A 10,868-nucleotide genomic window follows, 5' to 3' on the forward strand; every position below is an offset into this window, starting at 1 on the left:
GTAGAAATTCATATTGCCGCGCCGCATGGGCCCAGGTGAAATTACCTTTTCCTAGCCGAAATAGGATAAATACTCTAAGAGAACTACACATGCGTTCCGCCTCATACGGGGCGCTTGTGGGAAAGTCCAGAGAGCAATTTCTGATAGAAAGTAGAAATTCCTACTGCCGCGTTGCATAGGCCCAAGTGAAATTACCTTTTCCTAGCCGAAACAGGATAAATACTCTAAGAGAACTACACATGTGTTCCGCCTCATGCGGGGCGCTTGTGGGAAAGTCCAGAGAGCAGTTTCTGATAGAAAGTAGAAATTCCTATTGTCGTGCCACCCATGTAGTGCGACAATGCATTTTTATAGAGTGTTTCATTTGTTCCACATTTTGACATTTAGACTTGGCTCCCGACCCAGAAAGAAATCTTGAGTTACTCCCTTGGGCGTTTGCTCAAATTTCAAAGGTCCAACTTGTTCAATTTAGCTCCTAAATATCTTTTTAACTCAAAATTGCTTCCTACAAGGCATAAAATACATAATAAGTGCAATACATTAGTATGTAAGCTCAAACACAAATAAAATGCAGTAATTAGAGGGTAAACTATGACTAAAATACGTGATTCTAGACTACCATCAGAAATATGAGTTGAATCCCCCTAGTCGAAAAGGTTCTACCCGAGTTAGGCTACGTACAACAGGGAGGTATGAATTGTAGTGATGCATGCTAAAAATAAAAGAGAATGGAGATTTGAGGAACTTACCTTTGGTGACATGCGTTCTTTCAGAATCGCCGTTTTGCAATGCTTTGTTCCTACTTTAAATAAAGAAAATATTTGTGAGTTTTAAAAGTTGTGGTGGATTTGTGGCCTTGATTCCATGAATTCGAATTCACGGCCACTCCGTTATCGAAGAACTGATTCTATCAGAATGGTACCAAGTTGCTTGGATATTCTATATTGCTTTCTAAAGACCTTGGCTTTCCATCATTGCCCCTAACTGTTACATACCTAAATGTCCATGGTACCGCTAACCCTTGTCCCTAAGGCAAGACATCTTCCTTTAAAATCAAACTTAGTTGTCATGCACCTAGTACCAGTTTGTGTCCGTAGTGCTTATCAACTTTTCCCATGAAGCAAGTCTTGCTTAGGCGGCCTTTTCAGTTTTTTTGAGACACTTTGTTCGGTTTATCAAAAGAGATCACATATGAATTCGTGCCTTTGTCAATGAAGTATATGCCCCAAATTGTGCTCGGAATTATGGGGAAGCTGTAGCCAATTTTGCAGCCATTTCTTTGCTTTATATTTTATGCAAGATTAGACCGAAAGGGACTCAAACAAAAGTTATGGATAAAAATAAAAGAACAATTGAAAGTGAAAAATAATCGTGTTTAAACAAAAGGTGTCCCTTTCAGGATGAGGAATAGGGAGACTTATCTGGAGGTATGTGCCGACTTCAATGAATCATGACATGCATTTTGGACTGGACGCCTGATCTGTCTGAGCTCTCTAATTCTCAAAATTTGTCTCAAGTGTTCATCTTGAAACTACCTTGGTTGTGCTCATGTCGGAGTACCGAAGACCCTCATTTGGCTAGTAGTGCCCTTTGCGGGTTTTTGCTAACTGACCTCTCTTATTTCTCTACTCACTATTGCTTTATGGTGCCCATATGGATTTTTACCAATAAGACTTTCTCATTTCTATGCTCACTATTGCCTTATGGCTCCCATATGGGTTTTTACTGATAAGACTCTCTCATTTCTCTACTCACTATCTCTTTATGGTTCCCTACGGGTTTTCACTAATAAGACTCTCTCATTTCTTTTTCTTGAATAATTTGAACCCTCTTAAGTTCGTTTAGATAATGTGTTCTGGGCTGCCCCTATATGCAACTTTGTTAGTTTTGCATTTGTTTTGAACCTCTTTAGTATTTAACTTTACCTAAAAGTTACTAATTCTGAGGTATGTTATTTAAATGTGTTTTATCTGAATAAATTGGACCTGTTCAAGTTGATTAGTCTACTGTGTCAATACTTGAATGCCTATATTTGCTATTTGACATAAGATTGCTTTTCCATTCTATTCTGAATTCCTATAATAGCTGATTTGCATCTGTAGTGTGTCCTAATCTATGTTAAGACCTTTTTTTATTAACTATGATCTGCTCCCCTATTAATGTGTCTCACAGTATGTCTTTGTTTTGCTTAATATCCTTTGTAACTGTTTGAAACCTTTAGATTAGTTATCATAATTTGTATTTCCCTACCATGTCTGATGATGTTTTGTTTCCTGATGTGAGTTAACATGTCTTTCTTTTGATACTGGGATGAAAATTTAGCATACTTTGGACCTTTTAAGTTTTAAACCTTTAAGTTAGTGCCCCACTTAAACTTGTTGGGTGTTATGCACCTTTGTATGATAAATCTTGTTAATCTTGCAAACTTGTTTCTCCCCTAACTCTTTCAACATATTTCCGCCAATGTGTTATTTTGCTAAGTGTTGAACCGTCTTCTACGTCTTGTTGACCTGCTTGATTAGCTGTTATGTGTTCTCAACTTTTCTATGTCTACTTTAAACTATAAGTGTATTTCCGTCCCTTAACCATTGTCCACTCATTCTCATTTTGTTAACTATGCTATTATGAACTTATCATTCTTGGCCGGCTGAAAGCCAAGGCCACCAAGACTCTTACTACTGACGTCCCTAATGTGAGCACTTCTCGGGTTCCATTTGAGACCCATGTGAACTTTGACACACCAAGGCTTGGGGTCTTTTGGCCACTCTCTTTACTTCTAATACCTCATCTATCTCTGACACTCATTTCTTCCCTTATTCTATCTATTGAACATGCAAGCTGTTTTGTTTAAGTGATTTCTCGGTAACTCGATGTTTGGTAGTATGGTCAATCTTTGGCTGTCTTGTTTTGGCTTGGGTTCCTCTGTGATTTCGGGGTTGTGCTGATGGATATAGTTCCCTGTTAATCTGGGTGCGCTAAATTGGTGAAGAAAGAGTTTTGTTGAAGGTCCAGGCAATGTTGGGTATTTCTTTTGGGCCTGTTACAAGTCCACTGTTATTGTTTGTATAATCCCTTGTAACTACATTCACTACTGGGACTGTAATAACTTTGTAATGAACGATTGGGGTGTTGATAAAAAATGGGGGAAACTGATATACTTAATATTTGCATGAAAGGGTAGCAAGCATGCTAATAGGATTCATTAGGATTTACTTGTTATCCAGCCTGCTATATATGCCTTTTAACTTCTATGTGCATTATTAGCAATCATGCCATTAAGAGAATCACACACTCACACTACTCTTTTACTATCAAACATGAGTTCAAATTCTTCATTTATTTCTACTGCTACGTATTACTAGACAACATGCCTATAAGAAACAAATGCCAATGAATTTTCTTTTAATTTGTATGACTATAACATATTCATTAGAAATCATGCCTATAAGATTTAATTATTTCATTTGCTATTGTATCGTACTGTTCACCTAGAAAACATGCCTATAGGGGCTAAGTATAATAAAAAAATTTTAGTTCCAATCGCCAGCCTTTAGAAATCCTGCCTATGGGGTATAAGTACTCCCTCTAAAGTGTTAATGTTGAGCTTCTCAAACGCTGTTTACTGCTTATTTATGCCACTGTCAAAAAGCATAAGTAATTCCGGGATTTTCCAATAGATTTCATTGTCCTTTACTATGTAAATCACTTAGACACAACATCTATAGGTTTAATAACTGGAAATCTGTGATCTCAATAATCAGCACGCAACAACTGTATAATTATTTGGAAATCTTGTCTATGAGCAACGTCTTGCATCTGAAACTGCCTGTATATTTAAATTCAAAGTCACATAGAAATTATGTCTATAGGGTTTAAGGCGCTTAATTCTGAAACTGGCTAACATGAAAACCTATTTCGCGCGCATTTTGTTGCTTAAGTGTCACTACAACATTTTAGCCCACAACCACACTTATTTTAGGTTACGCTTAAAAAGTGTGGCCAATAATATCTATGAGACCGTTTTCTAAGTGTGGCCTTTGGTAAGAGTCTTTGGCCACAGATTTTAAAGCAACACTTACAAAATGTTTTTAAAAAGTTTAAAGACTACACTTTTTAATCGTTGCCAAATCATAATATTTTTGGCCACACTTATTAATTATATGGCAACCTTTTTTCAGTGGTACTAAATTGTCATACTAAATGTTACATTTTATAAGTGTACCCTAAAGTTTCCTATAAAAAATTTGCCCTAAAAAATTTTCCCCCAATATTACGTGCGCGGCTATTCTCCCCCATTCTAAAAAACAGCCCGTAGAAAGTACCATTTAGGAATAAGCCAAAAAAGAAATTAAAACCTAGAATTCAATCTTTTCACAATCTTAGGTCCCAGACGCAAATACCTCCATCTCTTTCTGCATATTCTTCCAACCTCCCATCGAGCATGACCACTCATCTTCCCCATTTTATTTAGATTTAATACTCAAAATTATGCTTATATAATCCATCTGATTGAGAATATTCATTTTATTTCTCTTTTGATATATGATGCATTTGTTTTAGTTTATCCCAGCAGAGGGGACAAGAAGATTGTCAAAGGCAAACACTTCAATCACTCCTTTAGGAATGTAAGTTTTCCCGAGTCAAACTTTTGATTTTGTAGGTTTTCATAGTTTGTTTTAGTTTAGGTTTTTCAGTTTTTTCTTTTTTTCTTTTTAATTTTTTTTATTTATTGATGGGGCTAAAAAGAAAGTAGTTTTTGGTGTTGTATCAAATTTGGGTATCTTTAATACATATACACACACACTCACAAAGTTTTCCACTTTTGTTTTTTTTTTTTTTTTTCTAATTTTAGATTTTGGGCTGAAAAGAAGTACTTATATTTAAATTAAATTTTTGGGTATCAAAGTTTTCAACTTTTTCCTAATTTCGAATTCTTGAACTGAATGAAACTAATATTTTTGTGTAATTTAGGTATCAAATTTTTTTAACTTTTTTCTCATATTCATGGTTTCATGTTTACTATTTTTTCAATTCTTCTGAATACTGATGGGAATTTGATCCCATTATGTTGGTATGATAAATGCGATTATTTTATCTTTTAGAGAGAGGATGAGATACTGAGGGGTATTTATTTTGGATTTTTATTTTTAAATTAATCAATGAAGCTGATTAATTTGTGGATTTTGGACAAATAAGAATGCATTCAGTTGAGTAATATTAACTCCTTGCCTAAAGAAAATTATATTACTTCCTGTCTTTGTTGTGAGGATCCGATTAATTTTACATCATTTGTTGAAAAAGATTAGTCAACGCTCGAGAAGATCTGTGATGGACGTGAAGTTGAATTTGGCTTAGCATAAGTGTCCTGACTAAGTAAGAAAGACTTCTCATTTTACAACACATTATTTTGGAAACTTACTCTTGACTTTTAGCATTTATTTGTAAAATATAGTTAATAATTAATTATTATATATTTATTTTTAGGAATTCAAATGTTCCTAATCCAAGCTAAGTAATAGTAAGTCATGCTGCAAACAAAGATCTTATTAGATACTGAAGTTGCAATAGTAAGTTGCGCGGCAAGCTAAGATCTTATTATTATATTTCCTTTGGCTGAATAATACTTTTTGCGGAGGTGCTACATGGACAATTCTTGTTTGTTATTATGATTCTTCCGTTCAAAGCTTTCTGAATCCTTTGCATTAGCATTTTTATGCCCCTACTACAATTGCATTACAACCCACCCACCCCCGAATGACGCAATTATTCTTGTCATTATCAGATGATTGTTACAAGTTAACTAATTATATCCCGTACCTTAGCATTAGGATGTGCCTGAAAAATGTTGTTGTAAAAGCTGTTCATTATTGTTTCTCTTTGGCAGTCTAAATTTTTAAAGCTTCTGAGAAACAACGAACGATGCATTTAAGGCAGTATTTGAAAAGGAACAGCTTGATCGAGTTAGATGCTATGATAGATGGGTGACGACAAACTCTCTGAAAAAAGATGAGTAAATCAACAAGCTTAAACAAAATCATGCCAGTGAAATTATTTCTATGAAGGAATAAATGAAAGAAATGAAGAGAGAATAAATGCGATTTTTTTAGTCAATTGATACAAAACAATTCTGGATTTAATATTCAAGATATACCAGGGTGTGCCGGATCTAACCTTCATTCACCTGTTGATGCAAGTAGTGCACGTACGGAATGTGAGAGCACTAAATCTTCCCCATTCTTTTGGCTCAACTGATGCACTGGGTCTTGAAAAGGTATTTGTATTCCACAACTCCAAAATAAACAATTCAACTTAACTTATACGAACATACTTTTCTAAAATATTTGCTTTCGGAATATTAAAATAATTCAAAATGTGCTTGATTCTCAATTTTTTCTTAGTCTAGGGTTGCTTTTCTTGTTGTTCACGTACTTCTATTTTTTAGAGTTTAATTTATTTGATGTCTTGAAAAAATTACTCTTCTCCAAAAAATATATAGTGGAGTTATTCTCCTTCGTTTCTGCTTGCATCTTGCAAGCAGGTCACTCTTGGTATCATTTTAGTATTTGTGACTTTTTTTCTCTCCTGCTTTTGCTTAGCCCTCAATTCCCTACATTTGTCTCAATACCAATTTTATTTTTTAAAAGTCAACGTTTAGGCATTTCTCTAATTTTAAATTGAAAAACAACTTAATAAATCACTTTCGCTTGGTGATATGAAATTTTTAGCTATCAAGTAAAGTTTAACATATCATGTGAGCTACATCAGGTTTAAAAATATTATACGCATTATAGTTTGCTAATGTTCTCGTTAACTTGTCCAAAAAATCTCATGTTTTACTTTCACAGCCATTTACTATATCTGATGTGACCAACTTGATTTGTTGGCAAGAGAATCCTATTTTAATTACTTGGATTTGTATAGTTCGACTTGTGTTTAAATGAATTCATATCTACTCTAATGTTTTTGTCACAACCCCGGTTCGCCCTTCGTGAACCATCGTAACGGCACCTAGTCCTCTACGACTAGGTAAGCCTAAATTGCGGAATAAAAATAAATTAAAACAGAATGAAGAGTGATAAAACAATATTTAAAAGTGCCGCTTGGCATACACAATATTTAACTCTCAAACCAATACATACTTCCAAGACCCGGAAACCCACGAATCACAAGCTAAGGATCATTACACAGTACTCTAACTCCAGAATATCTAACAAGAACAGAAATACAGAAGGGCTAATACTTAAAAGCGAGAATAGAAAGGGACTCCTCGGTCTGTGAACGCGGCAAATATACCTCGAAGTCGCTGGAGCAGTCGCCTTACCTCAAGGGTGATAGGACTGAGTCGCAGTACCTAGATTTGCACATGAAAAACATGCACAGAAGGGACATAAGTACACCACAACGGTACTCAGTAAGTGTGATGACCCAAACGGTCATCACTTGTTTTTAAAATGAATTCTGCATTCTGAGGCTTTAAAAACCTCTTTCTGCATCACTGCAATTTGCGTGCGTAGTCCGGGCGCGTAGCCGGAAAGCTATTATGTGAAAATTTGTGAAATAAATTGAAATTTTGACTTAAAATGCATTTAAGTTGACTTCGGTCAACATTTTGGGTAAACGGATCCGGACCCGTTATTTGACGATCCCGGAGGGTCCGTAGAAAAATATGGGACTTGGGTGTATGCCGGAATTGAATTCCGAGGTCCCAAGCCCGAGAAATGAATTTTTAAAGAAAATTATTTTCTGGAAATATTTATGAGTTTTGGAAATGAAATGCATTTAGAAGTTGATGGTATCGGGCCCGTATTCTAGTTTTGGAGTCTGGTACATGTCTTTTATGTGAAATAAGATGAGTCTGTGAAATTTGGTAAGAAACGGAAGTCGTTTGAGGTGATTCGGACCCGTAGTTGTGAAAATTCATATTTTGAAAGTGTTGAGATTTTTCTTAGATTTCTATGCTAAATTCTTTGTTTAAGAGGTTATTTTGGCGATTTGATCGCACGGAGAAGTTCATACGATATTTTTGAGTTAGTACGTATGTTTGGTTTGGAGCCCCGAGGGCTCGGGGTGAGTTTCGGATAGGTTTCAGAAAGTTTTTGAACTTATGAAAGTTGCAGGTTTTTGCTGTTTAGTGCACAGGGATTTTGTTCTTCGCGTTCGCGGGGTCCCACTCGCGAACGCGTAAGAAAAATCTCCCAGGTGCCAGCTTTTTTCTTCGCGAACGCGAAGCTTGAGACGCGAAAGCGAGGCTGAGGGGGGAATACCCTTCGCGAATGTGTCCAAGCACTCGCGAATGCGTAAGGCAATGGGCCTGGGGGAGGGGGTTCTCACTTCTTCTATGCGAACGCGGCCATTGGCCCGCGAACGCGAAGGCTCGAGGAGTCAAAGCTCTGCTAACGCGAGCCTAAGGTCGCGAACGCTAGGTCACCTAGGCCTAATTCATCGCGAACACGACAAGCCTATCGCGAACGCGATTAAGGCCTGTCCAGTGATTTTAAAACAGAAGCAAAACGGGACTTAACCAAAATTTCATAACTTCTTCTTCCAAACTCCAAATTGGGCGATTTTTGAAAGGGAATTTCACCACCAGTTCATAGGTATGTAATCTTAGACTCATTTTCTTCAATTTCCATTAACACCATTAGATTTCTAGGCTTAATCATGCTTTTAAGGGTAGAAAATTAGGGATTTGGGTAGAGTTAAGACTTTTTGCATATTTGGGATTTAGACCTTGTTTTGGGGTCGGATTTTGGAACTAAATACATATTCAGGCTCGAGGATGAATGGGTGATCGGGTTTTGGTCGAAACCTTGTGTTTTGGCTAAGCGGGCCCGGGGTCAATTTTTGACTTTTTGGGAAGAATGATGAGAATTCTATAATTGAGCATTGGAATTGGATTGATTAACGTTTATTGATGTTAAATCAATTTGGACTAGATACGAGTTGTTTGGAGGCGAATTCTAAAGGAAAAGCGGTGTTTGAGGCTTGAGTTGGCCGTGGAAGTTCGAGGTAAGTGTTTGGTCTAACCTTAGCTTGAGGGATTTGGAGTTGTGTCCAATTTGCTACATGTTATTTGTCGAGTACGACGTATAGGCATGGTGACGAGTATCTATACGTTGGTGTCAAGCATGACCGTGAGTCTTAAATTGAAATTGTTGTGTTCTTGATAAATTCTACGAATGCCTAAGTTGTTGATTCTCTGTGTTGAGCAAGGATTATGATTATTCTCGTGGGAATTACTTATGATTGAGTATTGGTGCTAATTGAGGTAGTTAGATGTTGGAACAAGTTTGGTTATAGCTGATTTCCCTTGCCGGGACGTAGTTACTTATACTGTCGAATTCCTTGCCGGGATAGTGTTGTTTCTTTATTGATCCCTTGTCGGACTCTTATTGTGATTGGTGCTGAACTGTATATGTGGATCGGGTTGCGCGCCGTAACAATATTATTTTTGAATCGGGTTGCATGCCGCAACAATATTATATTTGGATCGGGTTGCACGCCGCAACAAGATTATATTTGGATCGGGTTACACGTCGCAACAATAGTATATTTGGATCGGGTTGCACGCCGCAACAATACTATATTTGGATCGGGTTGCACGTCACAACAATAATATAGTTGTATCGAGTTGCACGCTGCAACAGTGATAGATGATATGGATTGGGTTGCACGCCGCAACAGAGTTATTATGTTTTGGGATCGGGTTGCGCGCCGCAATAATTGATAATATGAAGTGTTTATAGATTTATTATGATTTCCTTTTTGTTTGCTGTAAATTCTAAATTGTTCTTATGCTTTTCTCTTAATTTACTGTTGGTAATGATATTTCCCCCACATCATGTACCGCCTCCTATCTTTACTTGTTATTCCTATTTTATTTGTCCGCTGCATATTATATAACTGTACAAGTTTATTTGGTAGCTTGGTCCTAGCCTCGTCACTACTTCGCCGGGGTTAGGCTAGACACTTACCATCACATGGGGTCGGTTGTACTGATGCTACACTCTGCACTATGTGTAGATTCCGGAGCAGCTTTTGGACAGTAGCATTTAGGGTGGCTGCCTTCAGTCTAGCTAGAGATCCCGAGGTAGTCCAGCAGGCGTCCGCAGGCCCGGTGTTCTCTTCTATCCTATTATGTATTTTGTTTTTATTTGTTTTCGAGGCAGATTGTACTTTTTTTCAGACATTTGTTGTAGTATTCATAGACAATCTGTGATATTGTGACACCAGATTCTGGGTAGAGATATATGTTGACGTAGTCGTATTGGTTATGGTTACTTATATCAAATTAAGTCTTCCGCTTGTTTTTACTTAACGTTAATGTTTTACTGTTGATCACATGTTAGTTTAAGTTGTTAAAAAGGACTAATAAATGAGTTAGAAATTCTACAATACGCGACTTGCCTAGCTTCCATGAGTAGGCGCCATTACGACTCCCGAGGGTGGAAAATCCGGGTCATGACAAGTTGGTATCAAAGCTTTAGGTTACATAGGTCTCACAATTCACGGACAAGCTTAGTAGAGTCTGAGGGATCGGTACAGAGACGTCTGTATTTATCCCCCAGAGGCTACAGAGTTAGGAAAAACTTCACATTTTATTCTTTCCTATCGTGCGGTTTGGTTCTCATCTAATTGAATTTCTACTCTATTCTTTCGCATATGGCGAGAACACACGCTTCCTCATCCACCGATCAGCAGCCCGAGCCCCCAGCAACAGCTCCTACGAGGGGCAGAGGGCGAGGCCGTGCTTGAGGCCGAGGTAGGGGCAGAGCTCAGCCTAGAGCAGTAGCACCAGCGGCGGAGCCTCAGGTTGACTTTGATGATGAGGTTCTGTCCTAGACAGTTCCGGTGGGCCCAACTCAGGT

General features: G+C 37.4%; 1 long non-coding RNA gene across 1 annotated transcript; it reads left to right on the top strand.

Moving 5' to 3' along the window:
* The first annotated feature begins 4,259 nt into the window (after positions 1 to 4,259).
* Positions 4,260 to 10,313, top strand: LOC107778960 (uncharacterized). The gene is made up of 3 exons (XR_001646507.2): positions 4,260 to 4,625; positions 5,885 to 6,271; positions 10,024 to 10,313. It is a non-coding gene; the product is annotated as an uncharacterized LOC107778960 (long non-coding RNA).
* The last annotated feature ends 555 nt before the right edge of the window (positions 10,314 to 10,868 follow it).

Source organism: Nicotiana tabacum, chromosome 8 (assembly GCF_000715075.1).
Source record: "Nicotiana tabacum cultivar K326 chromosome 8, ASM71507v2, whole genome shotgun sequence".
NCBI classification, from domain to species: Eukaryota; Viridiplantae; Streptophyta; class Magnoliopsida; order Solanales; family Solanaceae; genus Nicotiana; species Nicotiana tabacum.